This window comes from Neoarius graeffei, chromosome 24 (assembly GCF_027579695.1).
Source record: "Neoarius graeffei isolate fNeoGra1 chromosome 24, fNeoGra1.pri, whole genome shotgun sequence".
Lineage (NCBI taxonomy): Eukaryota > Metazoa > Chordata > Actinopteri > Siluriformes > Ariidae > Neoarius > Neoarius graeffei.
This window is the reverse complement of record NC_083592.1, coordinates 7,305,242-7,328,337: the sequence shown is the minus strand read 5'-3', so window position 1 is coordinate 7,328,337 and position 23,096 is coordinate 7,305,242. Positions and strand designations below refer to the sequence as shown.

The 23,096-nt window shown below is 41.4% G+C and overlaps 1 long non-coding RNA gene across 2 annotated transcripts; it reads left to right on the top strand.

Moving 5' to 3' along the window:
• Positions 1-777: 777 nt before the first annotated feature.
• LOC132872556 (uncharacterized) lies at positions 778-9,735 on the top strand. 2 transcript variants are annotated; one of them, XR_009651453.1, is made up of 4 exons: positions 778-907; positions 1,112-1,685; positions 6,091-6,161; positions 9,135-9,735. It is a non-coding gene; the product is annotated as an uncharacterized LOC132872556 (long non-coding RNA). The 2 variants fall into 2 exon arrangements; XR_009651452.1 differs by lacking the exon at positions 778-907 and having other exon boundaries at positions 927-1,685.
• The last annotated feature ends 13,361 nt before the right edge of the window (positions 9,736-23,096 follow it).

The following is a 23,096-nucleotide window of genomic DNA, read 5'->3' as shown; positions in this document are numbered from 1 at the left end:
CCGCCAAAATCCACTTAAAACCGCCCAATCTGGCAACACTGGCTGTAACCTTTCTTATTTCAATGGGCTCTATGGCTGGCAGCCGGGTATCCATTGCAGTCTATGAGAGGGCTCTGAACAGCCAATTTCGGCTAGTTGTTATTGGTTAAAATCGACAAAATCGTCACTTCCAGGGAAGCCGGGCTTCTCTGGGACTAAACGAGACAGTGGGAGGGACAAGAAGCCGGGCTGATGAAGCATTATTGGAGGTAGTGTTTGAAAGACATGAGGAGGGCGGGCTCTGTACTTCGGCGTCGGCGAGGAACACGGAAGTATGATCAGTGAGTCCCTAGCAGATGTTGAGGAAGTGTAGTTGTGTGCCAAAGTGCTGTCCGAATTTCTTTTCATATAAACGTTTCTTCTCATTGATGTCTCTGTATATTACTCTGTAAATAAATGTAAATATTACTCGTTGTGCTCCGTTAACTTTCATCCATTCTATCAGTTTGATCATTCGTGAATTCACTCGTTTATTTCATTTGTAGTTCAATCTGGTTGTAGGCTAGCTTGAGCCTTATTGGGATCTGCAGTGCTAGCTGCTAACAGAAATTGGTGAAGTCTCTGGAAAGCACAACCAGCTAGTATGACAGGGTCACAGACCATTTTCTGGAAAAGGAGCGGAGGGCAGAATTTGTGTATAAATAGTGTGCATCATATAATGTTCATGAATCTGAAGTGTGTATATTGTTCAGTAATGTTAAGAGAATGGTGGGCTCTGTGTTATAGGTTATACCTGGGTATAATATTCAAGGTTCTGTGTGTTGCATAGCCTACCTGGTTATGAATTTCCAGACTGTGTTGCAGAAGATGTTCAAGGATGTGTTGCACAGCTGGGTGTTGTGTTAAAGACTCTGTGTTGCATATCAGGGTATGATGTTCAAGGCTCTTCGTTGAATAGCCAGTGATTTTTGGATGTTTGATATTTTTGATTAAGGATATGAGGCACTAGCCTGGCAAGCCAGACTATAACATGAAATGTACAAGCAAAAATACTTTCTGCCACTAGGTAGGGTTGTCTAGTTCACTATGCTAATGGGGCACACCTTTCTATGCTTTGATATCCGGCCTACAGGTTTTACGATGAATGCGTAAAATGGGCATCCCCTGTTTTAAAAACCAGCAGCCGCCACTGCCACAGATGCAACACTTCACTCTTTCCCCAGACCTGCATCTTCATGTTTCCTTCCACATCCAGCACATTGCTGTTTACCAGGAGACAGTGGGGCTCGTCCACAGGGGCAGGTGGAGCACAAACCTGATTCACAGCTCCACACATTTTACTGTCACCAATGATTTTTTTTTTTATGTTATTTGACATGTCAAAAAAAATTAACTCACTCTGTTGCTGGTGTTATAGAATCCTCTTTTGTTGGATTAACCAAACAAAGTCGCTTTTTAAGGTGTAATTAAGTCAGTTGGTTTATTTCAATTATGATTAAGACTTCTTTATATTAACTCAACAACATGCCATTAAATCAATACAACCTTTCTAAATAAAACACATATTACATTCAGCGTTAACAATGTTTGTCCTTCTGTTGATGCCCTACCTCCTTGAGTTCCTTCAGAGAAATTTGCTGCTCAATGATGCTCCGCCATTTTGCCTTACTTCGCTCACCGAACGTCTGAGATCCAGAGTATTTAAGGTATGTATTTTTTTGGCTTGTTTAGTTTCATTGTGAAAGTTAAAAATTGTGACATTGAACACATTGAAACTTGTTTCGATTACAAGTTTTGGTTTAGGGTCATGATTCGAGTAGATTTTATGTGTAACTGAGTGTAGCCAGAGCCCGTTTAAAAATTTTCCAGTGTAGCCGAGTGGCGGTAAGCTAACGTTAGTCAATGTTAAGTCAGAGCCCATTTACTGATTCTCTGGTTAAGTGGTGAAAGTTTAATTTGTCAGGATGCACATATGCGTACACACTTTGCTTTATTATGTTTGTGTTTCATCTGTGTGGAACTACCAGGTCACAAGGACTTCGAATGTTCGTTTGTGGTTTCATGTTTCGGTTTCAAACATTTAAAGGTGTCATTCCACGACAAACTGTTTAATACTTGCTCTTTTTGAAATGCCATAGGTCACTCCGAGTTGCATATGCATGCTGCACCTGAAAATGTTCTTCTACCCCCATTCCCTGTATTAGCCTATGAAAGAAAATAGACGGAAAAACGAGCGAATCAGAAAAAGCTCTACGAACTTGCGTCACTTCGAAAATTAGTCATGGCCTCGCCCATAACCCACTGGAGGGAGCGTCACAGTGCTATAGCCAATCAGAAGCGATATGTTTACATGCCATGAATATTCATGAGTAAGAGCTGAAATCCTGTCGTTCTCTCCCCACCCACTCCTCCACCAAACTAGAACAGCCTTAAACAGGAGCACCACAGCATTTTTTTCACCAAAACCGGCTCACAGGGCATTCATTCATACTAGAGACCACCGCACAATTAATGAAAAAACGATGCAAGGAGACATTTAAGTGAAGTTGTCTGTATCTGCTGAAAAGTCAGAGCATTTAATACACACCGTCCGTTTTCTTTAGAGTATCTTGCAAATAAGCAACCAATTCGTGTTAGTGATAATCAGGGCCGCTGACAGCTTTGGCTGGGCCCAGGACAAAATGCTCTGAATGGGCCCCCCCAACAACCCCCCGGGCCAACCCACACACACACCCACCTCTCTTATCCCAGTCTCTACTCACTCCAACCCTTAAATGACAGGTATTCAAAAACCATTCAACCGGTCAACAACCATTTCATTTTAGCATTTCAACATTTTTACAGTTTTAACATTTTAACATTTCCTTAGTCTGCAACTATTCAGGTGCGAAATGCAATGCATCAGACTTTTGTTGTGCGTGCGTGCGTACTGTCCAGTGTGAAAAGCAGAGAAGAACACACCGCTCGAGAAACGGTGGGATATGATTGCGGGCTAATGTGAATATTCTTAGCTTCAATCAGATATATGAAACAATGTTATTAAGCCGTTGTGGTTATGAAATGATTCAATGCCCTGTGCGTTTGATATGGTGTTCAGTGTGACTTGCTCTCCCCTCTCGTTTGTAACATGAATTGCGTGCCGCGCATGCCTTGGTTGGGGTTACTTTACGGGGCTGGAAAAAGTTGGCTGTGTCTTACCCAGTGATGGGAATAACGGCGTTAGAAATAAACGGCGTTACTTTTTTTAGTAACGAGTAATCTAACTAATTGCTTTTTACATCGTTATAACGCCATTCCCGTTACTTACAATAAAATGCTCTGCGTTACTTTATTAAAGCTGTTCTCATCTGGCACGCTGCTCGTTCAGCCTTTCTTTACTCTGCTTTCGTGTGGGGCGGGGAGACACGAGACAACGGCACAGTAAGCCAATCAGAGTAGATTTGGACAACATACGTAGGTAGGCCACGCCTACTGTACTACTGCGCGCTCTTTCAATCGGAAGACACAGCGATGGCGAGCGGTCAGCCCAGCACTGCGCTTTCACACTGGAAATACAGCCATTACTTTTCATTACTTGAAATAAAAGGCAAGAGTGTTTACGTGCAATGCACATTATGTCGAGGAACAAAGCGTTTGTCCTCGTCAGTGGCCAGTAATTAGTAACATGATTTTAATAACTACAAAAATATATTACATTTGATAGATGTCTTATCTCACATTGTCCCACAAAAATATTAATATAGTGTAGATAACGTTACTAATTGGTTCTGTTAAGTGTCTATTTCAGTCATTAAACACATTCAACATTCACTTTTATTATGATTACACTAATTGAATTTGATTTTTTTTGAGGGGGAACAAAATATAACGGAATAATTACTTTCCCTGGTAATTAGTTACTTTTATGACAAAGTAACTCCGTTACTAACTCAGTTACTTTTTGGGAAAAGTAACTAGTAACTATAACTAATTACTTTTTGAAAGTAACGTGCCCAACACTGGTCTTACCTGGCTCAGCTGCCCCACTGCCTTTGCTAGTACCTGCTGCATCATCCGAATCTTTTTAAAAATATTTATGCAGTGAGCCCCTGAGTCTCTTGGTTTCTTCCTCTCTTTTTCTCTTTTCTTTTCTGTGCTCCTGACTTGTGCATGTTGGCAAATGGCACGCACGCTGATTGTCGAAGCGCTATGATCGAACGATGTCGTTTTTTTCCTCTTAATCAGAGTCAGACCAAACCATTTTTGCATTAGGGGTGGTAGGGGGTTCTTGATGCCTTTTTAAAAGAGAATAAAGGCAAAAGATCTAGAAATCATTTATTGAATGCAAATATAGCACATTTCTCCCCCAAATCAACACATTTTGAAATGAAATAAAATAATCGCAACTTCATGAGAGCCCAGTTCTGCGCCCCCCCTCCCCCCCCCCCCCATTCCTGGGCCCGGGACAACATACCCGTTTGTCCCCCCCTGTCGGCGGGCCTGGTGATAATGCTAACTTAGTCCTTATGGAGCACTTGCATGTGACGTCACAGCTGATCCAGATTGTGACAGACGCCATCTTGTCGGTCAAACGCCATATTTCCGCCTTCTACTTCTGGTTCTACTTCTGCTTTTACTTCTACCTTTTCTTCTGGAAAACCCTACTATATACAATTCTACTACAACGGCTGCGGCTACAAGCTCTCCCTACCTGTGCACGTTTTTTATGTTTTTTGTGTGTATTTTTGCGTGTTGTTCGTCTGTACCGGACTTCAATATCCACTACAACCGTATGGACTTACTGGACATTGGTTTCCAGCAGAAAATGACGGTTTGTAGCGATTTCCATCGCATGCACAACATTCCGGACGAGAAAAAAAAAAAACATTCCAGACGAGATAGCGAGACCAGCGGGGTCTCCGTGGATTGTTATCGGAAGCAAAGCGAAGGAGGCGGTGCCGGGAGCGGAAGCAAAAGCGAGGCTGCAGAGCCGGCCTGTTGACTAAGCTCAGAAAACAGCCACTCAAATCTCCACTGCCAAGCCTCTACCTCTCCAACGCCAGATCCATGTAAACAGGACGGACGATTTGGAATTACAGCTGGAATTACATTATTCTATTCTATAATCGGCTGGTCAGTGCTATACTCAATACTTAAGTGACTTACCCATCCAATGAGGATTCTTGTTTACAAGATGCCACATCTGAGTCGCTGACAAATCCTGAATTTCTGTAAAGATAACTGTCCAGAGATTTATAAGCACGCAGTGCTTCACCACTGAACAGCGAGGGAAAGTTAATGAGGTAATTATACACGTCCGGGTATTCTGCTGACAGTTCAAAATCCAGTCGTGAAAACTCCGTCCGGTAAGCCATAAGGGTCACAAATCTGTAGATCGTTTATTTTAGACATATATCTAGTTATCTGTTCATTAGAAAAATGAGCCGTGTAGTCCGTCGGTTGAAATTGATCCATTCTGTACACGAGTGCAGCAGTAGTCAGCGGTGTTTTTGACTGACAAGATGGCGGTTGTGTACTTTCCGGTCACGTGACTGCAAGATCTCTATTGAGAAAACTGTTGAAGTTTGTTAGCTTGCAAACTGCCATTTTGCTTTGGTTTTGTATGTCATGGTTTAGCCTACTTTGAGAAACATTAAAGTTCAAGCAGACAGTGCGGGAGCTGAACCGCGCAGAACCCAAGTGCGATGTCAACATGCATTTTAATTGAAAACGGATCAACAACGTGTTTGCACCGCGAACACAGTGATTGCGGTGTGAATGAGGCGTGGCTACCAAAGGCACTGCACAATTATTGAAATTGCCTCAGCAAATTTCTCATTAAACCTTGAGGGCAAAACTAAATTCATGGAGACTTTCCAGGCTTAGCTTACATTTCAAACCCATGCAAGCTAGAAGTCAGACAACTGTTACATTACACATGATTGAATTCTGTATTGCATCTATCTAAGGTGATGGCATTTTAATGGCTCCTTGCCATAAGCCACGGTTGAAGTAACTTGTCAGTCCAGGATCGCACACTGGAAATTCAAATGTTTTTGTTATACTTTACTCTTGGTTTCAACTTTGCAAATATGAACAGCCCTTTTTGTTTGATTTCTCTCTCTTCTGCAGACTTTCATGTGGCTGTGCAAAGAGTGTAAGACAGCAGTGTCTTCGAGGTCTCTCTTGTTAAAGCATTACAGGTTAGCTCATGGCCACTTTGGCTGCAGACACTCATACCCATGTGCATGTTCTCATTGCCCTTGTGTTTTCAAAACATGGAATGCTCTTCAGTCATTTTAGCAGATACCATTCTGATCAAACTGTGCAAAACCCTTTCAGTGTGGTTACCTTTAGCTCTCAACTTTGTACATGCAATAACAGATTCTGTGCAAAACTATTTCTGTCACATTAACGGCCACCTTAAAAGTCACGAGACGGTGCATTGTATGTTTGAGGGTTGTATCTTTCAGACAAATATTTATGGTACTTTTAAGTCACATAAAAATAGGAAGCACAATCCATATACTCTAAAAGAGTTTAAAGTCGGCATTGTAAAAACAAGTCAAATTCAAACTTTAGCTGATGGCAGAGTAAATGATACAGGCTCAGAAGTTGGTAACAGTATTGCGGATTCTGATTGGGATATTGAAGTTGACCCTGAACCACAGAATTTGCCAAAAATTAGAGCTAAATTTTGCATGCCCTCTACTGAAATTGGAACACTATTTCCATGTTCCAAGTGCAGCCATTGATGAACTGCTTACAGAACTGCATTATTTGATGAGCATTGCATGTCTGCCTTTATCAAACAGTGTCATTGAAGAGATCTTTGAGAATCACAACCTCAGTGTAGATCAGTTGGTCATTGAAGAACTGACGAACGGATTATCATCTTTTAACCCATTGTTAAAAGCTGTAGCAAAGAATGGGCCACTAGGTACTGCTTTCAAACGGGGACGGTATTATAGGGAGCACTTTGGCATTGTTGATCCAGTCTTGAGTCTGAAACAAATAGGCCTAAGACTTCAGTATATACCCATATTGAAATCGCTGCAACAGTTACTGAAACAGAAGAATGTACTCAATAAAGTAGTTGATGCTGGGTAACATTCAGTACATCAGGAGCAATATAGATCTGATCGAGATGGTCATCACTTTCTGAACAATCATTTTCTATCTTGTGAGGAAGTTAAAATCTCTTTGCGTCTTTATATAGATGATTTTGAAATATGCAACTCATTAGGGACCTTGCGAAAAAAATCATAAACTCTGTTCAGTTTATTGGGTTTTAGGAAATCTGCCACCAGGTTCTCATTCTGCTCTCTCCTCTATTTACCTTGTGTTGTTATGTAAAAGTAATGATGTGAAGACCTTTGGCTATCAGAAAATATTCCAGCCCCTTTTACATGACCTTGTCACTTTAGAGCAGCAAGGGGTTTTCATTGACCATTTTGGAGCATTCATTAAAGGTACCGTCCAGTGTGTAGTTGCGGATAATCTTGGAGCTCACGGATTGGCTGGTTTTGTGGAAAGTTTCTCTGGGAAGTATATCTGTAGATTTTGTACTGCCACACACTCAGAGATTCAGTCAAAAGAGGTGAAAACTAGTGTATTTCATCTCAGGACTGAAGAGAGCCATTGTGTACATGTAGCAAGAGCACTTCAAAGAGGAAAACCCTGTTGTGGTGTGAAAAATTCCTGTGTTTTAGCTGATAGCCTTTCATACTTTAAGGTAACCACAGGTTTTCCCCCTGATCTTGCCCATGATCTCTTCGAGGGCATAGTGCCTGTTGAACTAGCTGAGTGCTTCAGAGTTTTGATAAGTAAGAAGTATTTCTCCTTTGAAACTCTAAATCACAAGGTTCAGACATTTCCATATAAATGGGGAGACCAGGTTAATCGACCTCATTTATTACCAAGTAAATTTATTTATCGACCTCATTTTATTATTATTTATTAATCGACCTCATTTATTACCACACTAAAAATACAATCGGTGGCAACGCACACAAGAATTGGTGTTTGTTGAGACTCATACCATTAATTATTGGAAATCTAGTACCAGAAGACGAACCAGCCTGGCAAATCATTCTAGATTTGAAGGATATTGTTGATTTGGTAGTGTGCCCAGTCCATACTGATGAGTCAATTGCATACTTGGAAAGTAAAATATCAGAACATCGATTTAGGTACCATGAACTATTTCCAGAAAACAATCTGCTACCAAAGCATCACTTTCTTGAGCACTATCCAGCGATGATTCGCCTCTTTGGTCCACTCGTGTGCTTATGGACAATGAGATTTGAAGCAAAGCATTCTTTTTTAAGCAAGTTGTTAGGCACACGAACTGCTTTAAAAACATAACCCTGTCTCTTGCCAATAAACATCAGTTAATGATTGGCCATTACATGCATTCATCAAACGGTGAAAAATCCTCTCTGGAAGTTTCACGAGTTTCCACTATCCCTGTTGAAATCCTGAAAGAGGATGTCGCACTTAGCTTCACTCAGAAGTACCCTGATGCCTCTGTAGTTAATCTGACCTCGAATGTTTCTGTTGATGGCATAAATTACAGAAAGGGCATGATAATAGCACATGGGTCAGTTGGTGGCCTGCCAGATTTTGCAGAAATTGTGCAGATTTGTGTTGTTAAAGAAAGTTTGGAATTCATTCTGAAAAAAATACCCTCGTGGTACAGAGAGCACTACCGTGCCTTCCAATTGGATCCATCTCCATCAAATGTTTCTTTGATCGAGCTAAGTGAACTAGCAGATTGTTATCCCCTTTCTGAATACAAAATTGGAGTGTTCCACATGGTGACAGTGAAAAGATACATACATAATTCAGGTAATTAACAATATATCTTTAAACTTCAAACATATTGGGCAGCTACTGCCAGCTTATGTCACCCTCTACTGTACTCTATAGGCTCAGTTAATTGGCACTAGTGACCTGTCATCCTCACTACATTTTTCATTTGAGGTTTAGTTGATGGAAATTGACAAAATAATTTTGGTAGGGCAATTGAATTTTCATATTCACACACTTTTATATTTACACTTATATTTAAACGCAAGTGCGTGATGTTTGCATATTGTGAAAAATATTGTGAGTTTGTCTAATAGTTTTGTGGTCCAGGTTTGGGCTAAATCTGTGTTTTTCTTTTAATACAGAGTAAGAGTTGGAGTGGACCTAAAATGACAGACTGTGTAAAGCTTTGAATTATCCTTGGAGAAAACAACTCTGAAAAATTGATCTTGCCGTCTGGAATACCAGAGTCTGTTGACGACCTTAAACTTGAGATTGAAAGACAGTCAGTACGTTTACATGCACATCCAAATTGAGCTGCTGTCAGTAATCGAGCTAAGGGTCCCAGCAGGGGTGCCAGAGAAATCCAATCCTACATGCACACAAGGGAATCGAGCTATTGTGTGAGGTGCATTGTGCACCCGAGCCACAGGTGGCGCTACATGCCCCATCGTGTTGGTACACTTCCGGTTGTCGTCATGAAGAAGAGCTATTCAAGAGTATAAACAAAGTTATCAGTTCCGTGTTCACAAGAAATTTTACTGGTCTAAATCACTACAAATTGCTCTAATGACAGATTTGATGACATTTCCTGTACATTTTATTTATCTTTTTATTACATCCACCTGCCAAGGGACTACAGGCAGAAATTAGCATGTACTGCTATAACCTGGTACTGACATCTGTCCTTACCACAAGAATAATGTTTAATTTGTACACTGTCCCTTTTAAAAAATAAAATAAACTCTAAACTCTAAGAAGAGTGTTTGTAGTTTGTATGTACGAACAGAAGTGTTCCTAATAAAGTGGGTGGCTAAGGTGAAGTGTCATGCCGACCGAGGCTGTTGTGTTTCCCGCTTGTGGTCTCGTCACTCGTCACTTCCGGAAGGGGCAGTGCTGAAGTAAGTAGCTGGACTACGTAGCTCGATAGGGTATACATGCACCAAGTAGCTCGGCAAAAATCGCATAATCTAGGTCGTGTAGCTCGATTACAAGAAATCAAGTTCGGTTCAATTTCAGCCAAGCTAAGGTGTTTCCATGGCATTTAGAACTTCGATTTCGACTTTTTTAAATTAAATCCAATAGAGCATTTTTTGAGTGCAGATACAGTGCCCTCCACAATTATTGGCACGTCTTTTAAAGATGAGTAAAAAGGGTTAGAAAAGGATGAACCTTTTGGTGAAGTTGCTTCATCTCACACTGAAAACATGAGAAAAATCCAACCTTTGATTTAAATAAACTTATTCAGAGAAAAAGAAATTATTGGTACCCTTGAAATATATACCATATATTATCATATATTACTATTCCAGCAATAACCAAGTGTCTGGGATAGTGAACAGGAACATCTGTGCTGAGTACAGACTAGACGTCCTCAAGTCCCAATGGGACAGCCCACCAAAAGTGATTGAGAACAACAGAGCTAAGATCAGGTGGGGCTTCAAGTTCCAGACTGACAAGCAGGTGCTAATGAAGCAGACACAGTAGTGGTAGACAAAGAGCAGAAGAGTATAATTGTGATAGATGTGGCAAGTAACATCAGGCAGAAGGAGCACAAGAAGATTGAGAAGTACCAGGGACTGCAAGAACAACTGGAACAGATGTAGAAGGTAAAGTCCAAAGTGGTCCCAGTGGTGATGGGAGCATTAGGGGCTGTGACCCCCAAACTGGGAGAGAGAGGGGCTCCAGCAGATTCCAAATCCAACATCTGAGGTCTCTGTACAGAAGCATACAGTCCGAGGAACAGCTAAGATACTGCGCAGATCCCTCAAACTCCCAGGACTCTGGTAGAGGACCAGAGCTTGAATACATGTACCACCCCACCGACCAGGCGGGTGAGAGGGACGTTTTTCATTTTAATATTAAAAATTGACTTAATGTGCCACTGACACTTCTATCACAGTCTCACAAACCCCCTAATTAGTCAAGGTTGGTTTAGATGAAAGAGGGGAGCTGAGTTTTAAATGTGTAGCAGATTACCTCCTGCAATATTACAGACGAGGTTTACAGAATAATTTAATACTTTTTAATTTTAGCCAAAAATGAACCCAATTTGAACTTCAACTGGATTAGTTCACATTACAAAAAGCCTAATGTTACATGAAGAGCAGTGGCGGCTCCTGAATTTTTTTTCAGGGGGGGCAATTTTCCCCCGTTATGTCTACACGGACCGTAAATGTCCACAGGACTGAAGTAAATTGACCTAGGTAGCAAATCAATTGGCCGAACTTGTTTTTGCCTGGTAAATTCAGATATCAATATAGACAATATCTCTTCTCTCCACTAGGTGGCAACACTAAACAAGTTAAAGGTGGCAAACTAAGGTAGCCTAGTAAACTAGACCCACCAGCCTAGCGGCCAAAAATATTTTTTGCCTACGAGTGGCAAATATTCACATTTAGTCTGGCTTGCCAGGCTAAAACTAAGGAAGATTCATTGTGAAGCCTTCAAAGCAAAACATTTGGCATCACAATCAATTAATATTACATTACTCATTTATTTTCTCATATTATTCCAGTATTCTATAATAAGTAGACACAAATTCTTAATTATAAACATATTCTAATTTCTTCATTCTAAAGAATGCAATTAAAGTGGCAGTATATAAATCCAAAACAAGTGTTTATTTAAGTTTTGAAAAAGATGAAGAAAAGCATAACCATCAAACAAACATGTGCAGCTTAATGTGTTTTTTGTTATATGGAATTGCACCATTTTAACAACAAATAATTCTAAATAAATTCTGCAGTTTTTTTCCCCAAGAATTCCTCCAGAAAGCCATGCCTTAAAAGGAAATTTAAAGTATTACAAGCATGTCAATGAACACAAAAGGCTTTAGTTATTTAGCTATATACACACAAGGTTACACAAGGTTTTGTAGTCAGTGCAACTTGGCTTAACAAGTTGGAAAAAAGGTAAGGTGCTGCTGGCTCCAATGAACACATATACTGTACAATATATAAAAACTGAAAATATGCTTAATTTACACCAAGTCAGAGAGAACTTGAGGCTACTGAAATATTCCAAGCATGGCAATGTTAAACTGCCATTGGTAAAACAAAAACATGGCAATGTTAAACTCATCTCATCTCATTATCTCTAGCCGCTTTATCCTTCTACAGGGTCGCAGGCAAGCTGGAGCCTATCCCAGCTGACTACGGGCGAAAGGCGGGGTACACCCTGGACAAGTCGCCAGGTCATCACAGGGCTGACACATAGACACAGACAACCATTCACATTCACACCTATGGTCAATTTAGAGTCACCAGTTAACCTAACCTGCATGTCTTTGGACTGTGGGGGAAACCGGAGCACCCGGAGGAAACCCACGCGGACACGGGGAGAACATGCAAACTCCACACAGAAAGGCCCTCGCCGGACGCGGGGTTCGAACCCAGGACCTTCTTGCTGTGAGGCGACAGCGCTAACCACTACACCACCGTGCCGCCGCAATGTTAAACTGCCATTGGTAAAACAACTGCCATTGGTAACACACACACACACACAAAAACAACTTTTGCCTAGTAAATTCAAATATCAGACATCACTGTACCGTCTGCTGTGCTACTCCCAGGGTGGAAGAGAACGCAAGGGTAGCAAAAAAGAGCATTGACTACATCACAGCCAGCTAGCCAAGTTTTCCGGTGGTACCAGTTCTTGTTAAAACCTCTTGAGGAGGTCTTCTCCCCCTTCGTAGACACTTGCTTGATGTTTAAATTCGGTCGAGGAGGTCCTAGCTGTTTGATTGCCGTTTTCTCCTCATTGGTACGACGACTAAAGGGAACTTCTTTCAGAGACACTATCGTATTGTTGCACTCAACACTCGCCACCATCTTCATAGAATGTTCACACATTTCCCGCGCAAGTTGCGTTTTCCAGCCCAAAATTATGTTCAAAACCCGCCAAAATGCACTTAAAACCAATCTGGCAACACTTGCGCGGCGCAACAGGCGTATGACGTAAGCACGCTGCTTGTGCGAGCACATAAAACCCAATTGAAAATGCATTGGGAGCAGGATTTTCGAAAAAAATGTACGTACCATTAGTGTCAATGGGAGATTTGGGGGCAAATCTGAACCTGACAGAAATTGCCCCAAAAGGGCGTGGCTACACCAGGCGTGACCTTAGCCTGATTGGACAATGACATTACTGTTGGTAGTAGGAATAGATAAAAAGTAAATAAATAAAATCCCCCTCCCTGTTTGGGAGTGCGTCGCCCAAATCGCCCCTATTAACGAGCCGCCAGTGATGAAGAGCCAACTTCCTCCTCAGAGACTGATAAGAGTTACGCTGTCAGAGCGCGTGCATGAAATAATCTTGTATGTTTTCTGCCACGACAAAGAATCGCATCTCAGAATTTGCTGAAATATCACAGTAGCTCTGGTTCGAGCTGCTAATGACGTTACTGTTCCCTGACTAAACTAAACTTAGATTAACATTAATTACTAATGATAACTTCTGTTTATGGCTGTTTTTCACAGGTATTGTTGCTCATTTCTGTTTTTAAATATACTGTAGAGTTTGTAATGTTCGAGTAAAGTCATGATATTTGTAAAAGCCTTAAAATGAAGCCAGCATCAAAAAGAAAATATTCACCTTTATGGCACATTTTACAACTATCAAATAATAAGGTAAAATGTACCGTATTTATCATTCTGATGGGTTTTATATGGAATCGTCAATCCCATTACATCTGTTCAATATTTACAGTAGGTTTTTACTCCCAAGTGTTTGTTGTGTGCCAAGGAGCTAACTTACATCATCATCACTTCCTCTGTAGTGAGGCATTACCGTGCCGTCCATGAGACCAAGGAGGACAGTGCAGGACCCAGCCAAGGGAGATAATCATAAAGTCATTCTACTGGAACCAAGCATAAGACGTACAGTATATAGAATGTAGTACATGTTATACATTTCTAGATCAGAAGACCCTTTGCAGTTCTGGGCAAAACAGAAGGATGTATCCCCACATTTATATCTCCTTGCGTTGAAATGTTTGTGTCCCAGCTTCTTCTATTTCATGTGAATGTGTGTTTTGTTTGTTTGTTTGTTTTGTTAAAGATGGGTGAAATTGTTTCAAAAGAAAGAAGCTAAAAAGAAGGCAAATGCTTTCAATAATTACTTCTCGTCCGTGTTCAATGACGATTTTTCTATTCCCAACAATCTGCCGTCAACGCCTTTCATGGATTTACGTTTGGAGTCCATTATTCTATCTGAGGAAGACGTACTGTCAGCACTTAATCACCTTGATCCATTTAAGACTCCTGGACCAGACAATATCCATCCCAAGATCTTAAAGGAGTGTGCTCACGAGCTCACGCCTTCACTTTGTATGCTCTTCAACCAGTCACTAAGCTCTGCAAGGTTACCTTGTGAGTGGAAGAATGCTAACATCTGTCCTCTATACAAAAAAGGTGACAAAGCAGACATTTCGAACTATAGGCAGATCTCCCTTTTGTCCATCATTAGTAAGCTCTGTGAATGCTGCGTTTTATGCAAATTGGTCCCAGAGCTTATTGATCTGCTATCGTTGCTGCAACATGGTTTTATTGAAGGAAGATCTTGTGTAACACAGCTTCTTGAGGTCTTGCACGAATTAGGGATGGCGCTGGATGCTGGACAGGAAATCGATCTGCTCTATCTCGATTTCAGTAAAGTGTTCGACTCAGTCCCTCACGGTCGCCTTCTTCACAAACTTTCCCTGTTTGGTTTTACGGGCTCTCTACATAGCTGGTTTGCGGACTACCTTGGTTGCAGAACTCGGCGTGTTCTCTTGGACGGGGCTTTTTCACTATGGGCGAGAGTTACCTCTGGGGTTCCTCAAGGCAGCCTGCTAGCACCGTTCTTGTTTCTTCTTTATAGAAACGATCTCTCCAAAGTGATAAGCACCAACACCAAAATGGCTCTCTATGCTGATCATGCCAAGTGGTATAGGGTTGTAAGGATGGCTAACGACTGAATTGTTGCAGCATGACCTGTGTTCTATGTTTAAACGGACTGAGCTCTGGGGGCTCTCATTTAATGTAGATAAGTGCGAATGTCTCAGAATTTCAAGAAAACGCAAAAGCAACATTCCGTCTATTGCGGCCAGTCCCTATACCCTGGGAGGTCACGTCTTGTCAGTTGTGCCTTCCCAGAAGGATCTTGGGGTCACAATCTTGTGCAAGCTTACTTGGAGCTTGCACATTTCCATCATTGTCGCAAAGGCTAATCGCAAGCTCGGTTTTTTGCGTCGTCATTGCAATAGCTTCATAGGGGCTGACCGCAAGAAACTGCTTTAGCTGTGGTTTGTGCGTAGTAATCTTGGCTATGCTAGCGAAGTCTGGGCACCCCAGTCATCTATCACTGATCTTAAGTTACTGGAGAGCATCCAGAGGTGTGCAACCCGCTTCATCCTGGGGTGCCATCCCCACCATCAATTAAGGCCGGATTATAAAACGCGCTTACTCAAGCTGAATATGCTGCCAATTTCTTACTGGTTAGAATGTAGAGATCTTTGTTTTTTCTTTAAATGTCTAAACAAGCTAGTGTGCTTTCACAATAATAACCATTTTCTCTTATCAAGCGGCCGAACCAGAAGTGCATCTACACATTTAAATCTCAAGCCTATGTGTTTTCGCACCTCACTGTTTAGAGACTCCTATTTTAACAGAATTGTACCAATCTGGAATAATCTCCCTCTCCCAATTAGACAATCTGGAAGCTACTTTCTTTTTAAAGACCGTGTTAGAATTCACTATCTTGAAAAATTAAAATCTGTTTTTGACCCCCAGCGCGTACGCTCCTGGAAAACCGTATGCCCATATTGCAGATCAACACACAGAATGAACTGCTGCGCATGAGTCGCGCTGTTTTGTTGTATTTTTTGTAGTATAATATAATGGGGTTTTTTTTCTTTGTGTTTTGTAAATGGGGCTTACCTTATGGGACCTCGAGTCCATTAGTTCGCCCCTCATCTGTGTATGAATTAATTAATTAATGGACCCTTTATTATCACTGAACCAGTGAAATTGACCATCAACCTGTCCTTACAAAGGGGGAACAGGACAAGAAGACAGGGATAAAAGAAAAAGAAACACAGTAGTAACATGAGAGATGAAGGGGAAAAAAAAGCACCCCCACACTATGCTCCTGTCAGGAGTACAGTGTGGGAACATTACAAAACCTCAGCGCATAGGCACACAATAACACAAGTACACTTTGAAACACGGGACTTGGGGGGGAAAGGAGGGGGCAATCGGGGTGGTGGGGGGGAGGGGGTAGAGATAACTCAGCTCAAGCAAGCAGCTGTCCGCTCCTGCAGCCATGAGGGCGCTGGTCACGCACCCGCTTGTCACACTGGGTGTAAGAACGGCAATCGCGGAAAGTTGGAGAAGGAATGTGAGGAATGCGAGAGCGTCTCCTAGCAGTGACCTTCAGGGGGAAATGTTGTCCCAGCAACGGCCTTAACCGAGGCCGGTGCTGTCTCAGGGAGCCGAATGTCGATAAGATAGATTGTTTGGTCTTTTGATCTACGCGTATATTTAAGTTTTGTTAGTTATTTGTTGTATGTCTCTGTCTTTTGTTTTTATTATTGTATCGTGTAAAGTGAGTAGATGAAATCCAATTTTAAAAAAAAATAAAAAAGTAATCTTAGCCCCAACACTATGGAACACATTCTATTCCTGTATAAAAATCAGTCAGATATTTGAGTCCAGTCCCATCAGTTCTTCTGTCCGGTCCCACAAGCACATTGTTTCCTACTTCTCACCAAGCATCACTGTAACTGTAGTAATACCATTATTATGATCTATTATGTTGCTCAATTCTTTCATATAAGACTAAACATGGAAAAATATGAAATATACTAATTCTATATACTAAAATATATTGTATATACACTTTGAATGTCTAAGTTCTATTCAGATGTGTAGAATATATTTATAAATGTATCTTTAACACTGGATTGATGAATTGCTGTCCACCAGCCTCTGGACTGTCTGTGTGATTGGATGATTGATCGTTTGACCAGCAGGTGGCTCTAGTGAGCAAGTGAAGCCTCGAGAAATGAACCGATTCTCAACACAACTGGCTGGAAAACTTCAGTCAGTGCGTTTACATGCACATAGAGAGAATCGAATTTCTGCCGTTGCTCGACTGAAATCGAAGTTCAAAATGCCATGTATACACCTTAATTCGGCTGAAATTGAACCGAACTTAATTTCTCGGAATTGAGCTACACGACCTAGTTTATGCGATTTCTGCCGAGCTACTTAGTGCATGTATACCCTATCAAGCTAGTAGTCGAGCTACTTACTGCCCCTTCCGGAAGTGACGAGTGACGAGACCACAAGCGGGAAACACAACAGCCTCGGTCAGCATGACAACAGTAGTAGCGAGCAGCAGAAGAGGTCAGGAGGAACAAACGAAGAAGAGAAAATGGCGATGTAGAGCTCTCTGAAATGTGGGTGGAGCACAGAGGACGGCAGGACAAAGCTTCTGGTACTAATAGGCTTTTTATTGTCAGACTTTTCAGTTTAACAGCCTACTTTTATTCTTGAGAGAAACACACACGCGCGCACACTGTGTTCTAGTCCCGGGATGAGCTCTCCCTCTGCCTCCTTAAATAGGGCGCGGTTACTGGGAAGACACACAAACACAGGTTAATTACCGTCAGGTGTAGTGATTCTGCCACTCACCTTCCCTGGCTCCGCCCTCCTGTCACAGACCGGCGCTTGACCACGCCCCCACTGCCATAGGCAAGCAGAAACGTGCACTTCTGGAGCAATGAGGAGACAGAGTTCATGCTCATTCAGCTTAAGGAGTTGAATATATTAAAATTCATGGACGGGAGAAAAACGCGCAATGGAGAACACGGAACTGATAACTTTGTTTACACTCTTGAATAGCTCTTCTTCATGACGACAACCGGAAGTGTACCAACACGATGGGGCGTGTAGCGCCACCTGTGGCTCGGGTGCACAATGCACCTCACACAATAGCCCGATTTCATTGTGTGCATGTACGATTGGATTTCTCTGGCACCCTGCTGGGACCTTCAGCTCGATTACCGACAGCAGCTCGATTTGGATGTGCATGTGTCAGTGTTTCATGAAGATTTATCTGATCATCACTAACTATAAGATTGTGTTTGGAGTCGCGGATAACTGCAGTGGAAACTGTAAAGCTAACGATCCTCATCACAAACAAGGAGTTCTGAACAAAATTACAAACACAGCACCTGTATAATCTGACACTGGCTTAAATATTTCTGTTACATAGACTATTTACTGCATGTTATTGCCCTGTTTGGTGAAATCAGTGTCACCCACAGACCTCAGTATCATTACTAGCAGTGTTGTATCCTCTATACCACACTGTATCATTAGCACGAGTCATGTGATGTACAGTATCTTTTCTCCACATATCTGCTCCTGTCTCATGTTGTTGTTTTGTCTGCTGTCTCTGTAGGTTTTGTCGTATTCAGGCATCTCACTGTAGCAGAATTAGAAAGATATGCTGTATTACCTTTACAGACCTTCTAATGTAAATATTGAAAATCATCAATGATGTATTTCAGTCCTATGTTAAAGAAAACAGAAGGGAAAAACAATCCCTGTGTCCCTGAACATGTGAAACTGCTTGGATTCAGTTATTAATGTGTGTAGTGTGGTGGCGGCTTTTATTTTGAAATTTGTGCTCAGTGTTACAGACAGTCTGAAGCTGTAAACACTGAAAATCATCCGCCTTTACTCCAGTGTGTGACCGTATATCCCTCAGGATGCTTCCACCAGGTTGGATGGAGAGTTTTGTAGGCCTTGATGTGGTTCATTTTAGGCAAACATTTAAAACGAAATTAATCTTTAATCCTTAAAGAAAACTGAAAGATGGGTTCTCGGTATGGGCCATGAGTGCGTGCATTCTCCAGAAGAACCGCTTTAAAGTTTACTTATGAAGTTGTTTTTGTTTATTTTCCCTCTTTGCTGAGAAATATTTGGACTGAAACACGGAGCTTGACAGTTCTGCTTTTCCTCCTGTTTCCTGTTCATCTTTCATCAGCAGGTGAGTTTAGAAATGTAAAATATCAACTCATTGAAAGGTGTGTGTGTGTGAGCTGTGTGTGTCAGTAGTGACAGAGTGTAAATTACACAGCTCACTCCGGGGAATAAAGAAGTGTAATGTGGCACTGAAGGTGTTTATTTGTACTTGTGTCACGAATCTCCCATGATGCTCTCTGAGTTTGTTGTGTCCGCCATCTTTGCGGAATAGCGTCGATGGCGACCGAGGAGAGTGCAGTGGCGAACTGTAATTTTTCACAAATATATCACTAATTGAATAATAGTGACAAGGTGAGATTCAGGGAAAAGAGAAAAGCATGTTCGGGTGGATCCTTACAGCAGTGTTGGAGAGGATGATGATGATGATGTATGGATGTGACTGTGAATTACACAGACATCGTCAATTACCTGGTGTTCACTTCTAGCTTCCACTGTGTGTGTGTGTAATATTTTATTTATATAGCCGTGAAAACCAGGACATTTTAGCGTTTTAAAGATATTTGTCGAGACTCGGACGCCCAGCTCGAAATCGGGACATCTGGTCTCTGTAGAGACATGGTTCCCACACACATACAGGTGCTGGTCATATAATTAGAATATCATGAAAAAGTTTATTTATTTCAGTAATTCCATTCAAAAAGTGAAACTTGTATATTATATTCATCCATTACACACAGACTGATATTTCAAATGTTTATTTCTTTTAATTTTGATGATTATAACTGACAACTAATGAAAATCCCAAATTCAGTATCTCAGAAAATTAGAATATTACTTAAGACCAATACAAAAAAAGGATTTTTAGAAAATGTTGGCCAACTGAAAAGTATGAGCGTGTACAGCACTCAATACTTAGTTGGGGCTCCTTTTGCCTGAATTACTGCAGCAATGCGGCATGGCATGGAGTCGATCAGTCTGTGGCACTGCTCAGGTGTTATGAGAGCCCAGGTTGCTCTGATAGTGGCCTTCAGCTCTTCTGCATTGTTGGGTCTGGCGTATCGCATCTTCCTCTTCACAATACCCCATAGATTTCCTATGGGGTTAAGCAGGGGCGGTTCTAGCCATTTTGGGGCCCTAGGCGAAATACAGACATGGGGCCCTCAAAAGTCAGTCTTGAAACACACATACAGAATATTGGTCATCCCTACTTGGCACATGCCATATCTCCTTGCTGTAAATTCAGAAAAAAAGATAGCAAACTGCCACTAACAATGTGCCCCAAATAAGCTCCACAGTGAAACAGGTTTGAGATTACTCCAGCATTTGCCAAAATTCTGACAGTGTTTATTGCTCAGATCAAACCAGAAAGAGAAAGAGAGAGCGACAAGGCAAACAACAGAAGAAGAGACAGTAGAGAGAGACAGCCAATTTTAAGAGTCAATCTCCATATTTTAATAAAACAAGGATATCTGAAATCCAATTATTATTTTTACTACACAGATGCATATTACCAGATATAAAATGATCTTATTCTTATCAGAAGTAGAACAAAAATGGATACATATTACCAGATACACATTACCAGAGATACAAAATGATCTTACTGTTATCAGAACTACAACACAAATGGATATTACTCTATCGAAACCTCTACATTTCAATGGGATAAGACTGATGCCAAGATAAATGTACGAGAGAGGGAGAGAGTTAGTTTGTATGTGTGCGTGAGTGAGAGAGAGAGAGCCATTTAGTGACAGGCAATACAGTGGTTGAGAGACAGATACAGAGGGATTGTGAGTTTGTAAAGGATGCAGCCAGTATATTATTGAAATGTCCTTAATCTTCAAAATTCCATTGTTCATGTATTCCATCACCATTCCATAATGGGGTGTAGGTGGGTGTGTGAGAGAGAGAGTGTGTGTGTGTGAGAGAGAGAGAGGGGGTAGAGAAAGAGAGAGGTATGAGTTTTTAAAGGTTGCAGCCAGTACATTACTGAAAAGTCCTTAATCTCCAAATGTCCATTGTTCATCATAATCATATGAGAAAGAAAGTCCTACTTGTTGCTGGCTTCTCCAAAATCTTCATAGAAAGGTGGTGTGCAGAGGTATGGAACCCAAACTACAATAAACAACACAGCATTATAACAAAACAACTCAATACACTTTTTTTCTTTGATGATATGATCTATAAACACAAGTAATCCTTTGTCAAATCACATACCTTGTTCAGCAAGGGCTCACTGACAGAAGTTGGTGTTGTCCATCCGTCTTGTCTCTTATTATCTTTCACTACTGTGACACAAGACAACAGCAAATCAATCATGGAACAGTAGAAATAAATACCCAAAATGTATTGTTAAAATGAATACCTTCTCTTTGTCCCTGTCTTCCATTTCTTTGTCTGTGCCCCTGTTTTTCTTCATCTGTGTGTCTGTTTTGCCTTTATGTTTCAGGTCTCCCTCTCTCCTTTGTGCCTTTCTTGCTTGTCTCTTCTCCATGTACTTCTCCTGGCCTTCATCATCTATATAATCCTATTGTTATTGTCTTTCTGGTCTCCAGAAAAGGGTGTAAAAGTGGTAGAAAGTCAACTGCTGCCACGATGCCGCTGCAACTAAAACCGTCAAGCTATGACTGATACCTTTTTCCCCCTCAGTCACAATTTGAATCAATATCCACTTATGCTCTAACTTGCAACAATAAAAAGATTGCTTTAAAGTTGCTTCTTGAAAAAGGTTGCATATTTGACCGACAGCTATAATAATAATTAGATTGATTTGAATAAATAAATAAACAGGCTACTTCAGCTACTACTCTTGATATTCCAGATTATACATAAAAAAATGTAATTTGAAAAATGTAGTTAGTTTCAGAAGTGCAGCTGCATTCTTTTTGCTTTGTGCCCTTTTTTTTGTTTAGCGCAACCACTCTCAACTGCGCTTCGTCTTGTTTACAGTTCCCTCTGCTTTGGTTTGAATTTCCGTCGCGCACCTGTCTACGTCGTCAGATCATGGACGAGTCCAATGTAAAACAACCAGGGTGTGTGTGTGTGTGTGTGTGCTGGGACAAATACTATATACACATGAATTTGATATTCTGATGCTATTTTGGTGTGTTTTTCCATTTATATTGTTGACTACTTAATATCAGAGACAAATTAAGATTACATATATATTGTTTGGTGTTTACCGTGACGGGGCTGACTGTTAGGGGCCCCCAAATTTTGGGGGCCCTAGGCAACCGCCTTGGTTTGCCTAATGGTAAGTCCGCCCCTGGGGTTAAGGTCAGGCGAGTTTGCTGGCCAATTAAGAAGAGGGATACCATGGTCCTTAAACCAGGTACTGGTAGCTTTGGCACTGTGTGCAGGTGCCAAGTCCTGTTGGAAAATGAAATCTGCATCTCCATAAAGTTGGTCAGCAGCAGGAAGCATGAAGTGCTCTAAAACTTCCTGGTAGACGGCTGCGTTGACCTTGGACCTCTTAAAACACAGTGGACCAACACCAGCAGATGACATGGCGCCCCAAACCATCACTGACTGTGGAAACTTTACACTGGACCTCAAGCACCGTCGATTCTGTGCCTCTCCTATCTTCCTCCAGACTCTGGGACCTTGATTTCCAAAGGAAATGCAAAATTTACTTTCATCAGAGAACATAACTTTGGACCACTCAGCAGCAGTCCAGTCCTTTTTGTCTTTAGCCCAGGCGAGACGCTTCTGACGCTGTCTCTTGTTCAAGAGTGGCTTGACACAAGGAATGCGACAGCTGAAACCCATGTCTTGCATACGTCTGTGCATGGTGGTTCTTGAAGCACTGACTCCAGCTGCAGTCCACTCTTTGTGAATCTCCCCCACATTTTTGAATGGGTTTTGTTTCACAATCCTCTCCAGGGTGCGGTTATCCCTATTGCTTGTACACTTTCTTTCTACCACATCTTTTCCTTCCCTTCGTCTCTCTATTAATGTGCTTGGACACAGAGCTCTGTCAACAGCCAGCCTCTTTAGCAATGACCTTTTGTGTCTTGCCCTCCTTGTGCAAGGTGTCAATGGTCATCTTTTGGACAACTGTCAAGTCAGCAGTCTTCCCCATGATTGTGTCGCCTACAGAACTCGACTGAGAGACCATTTAAAGGCCTT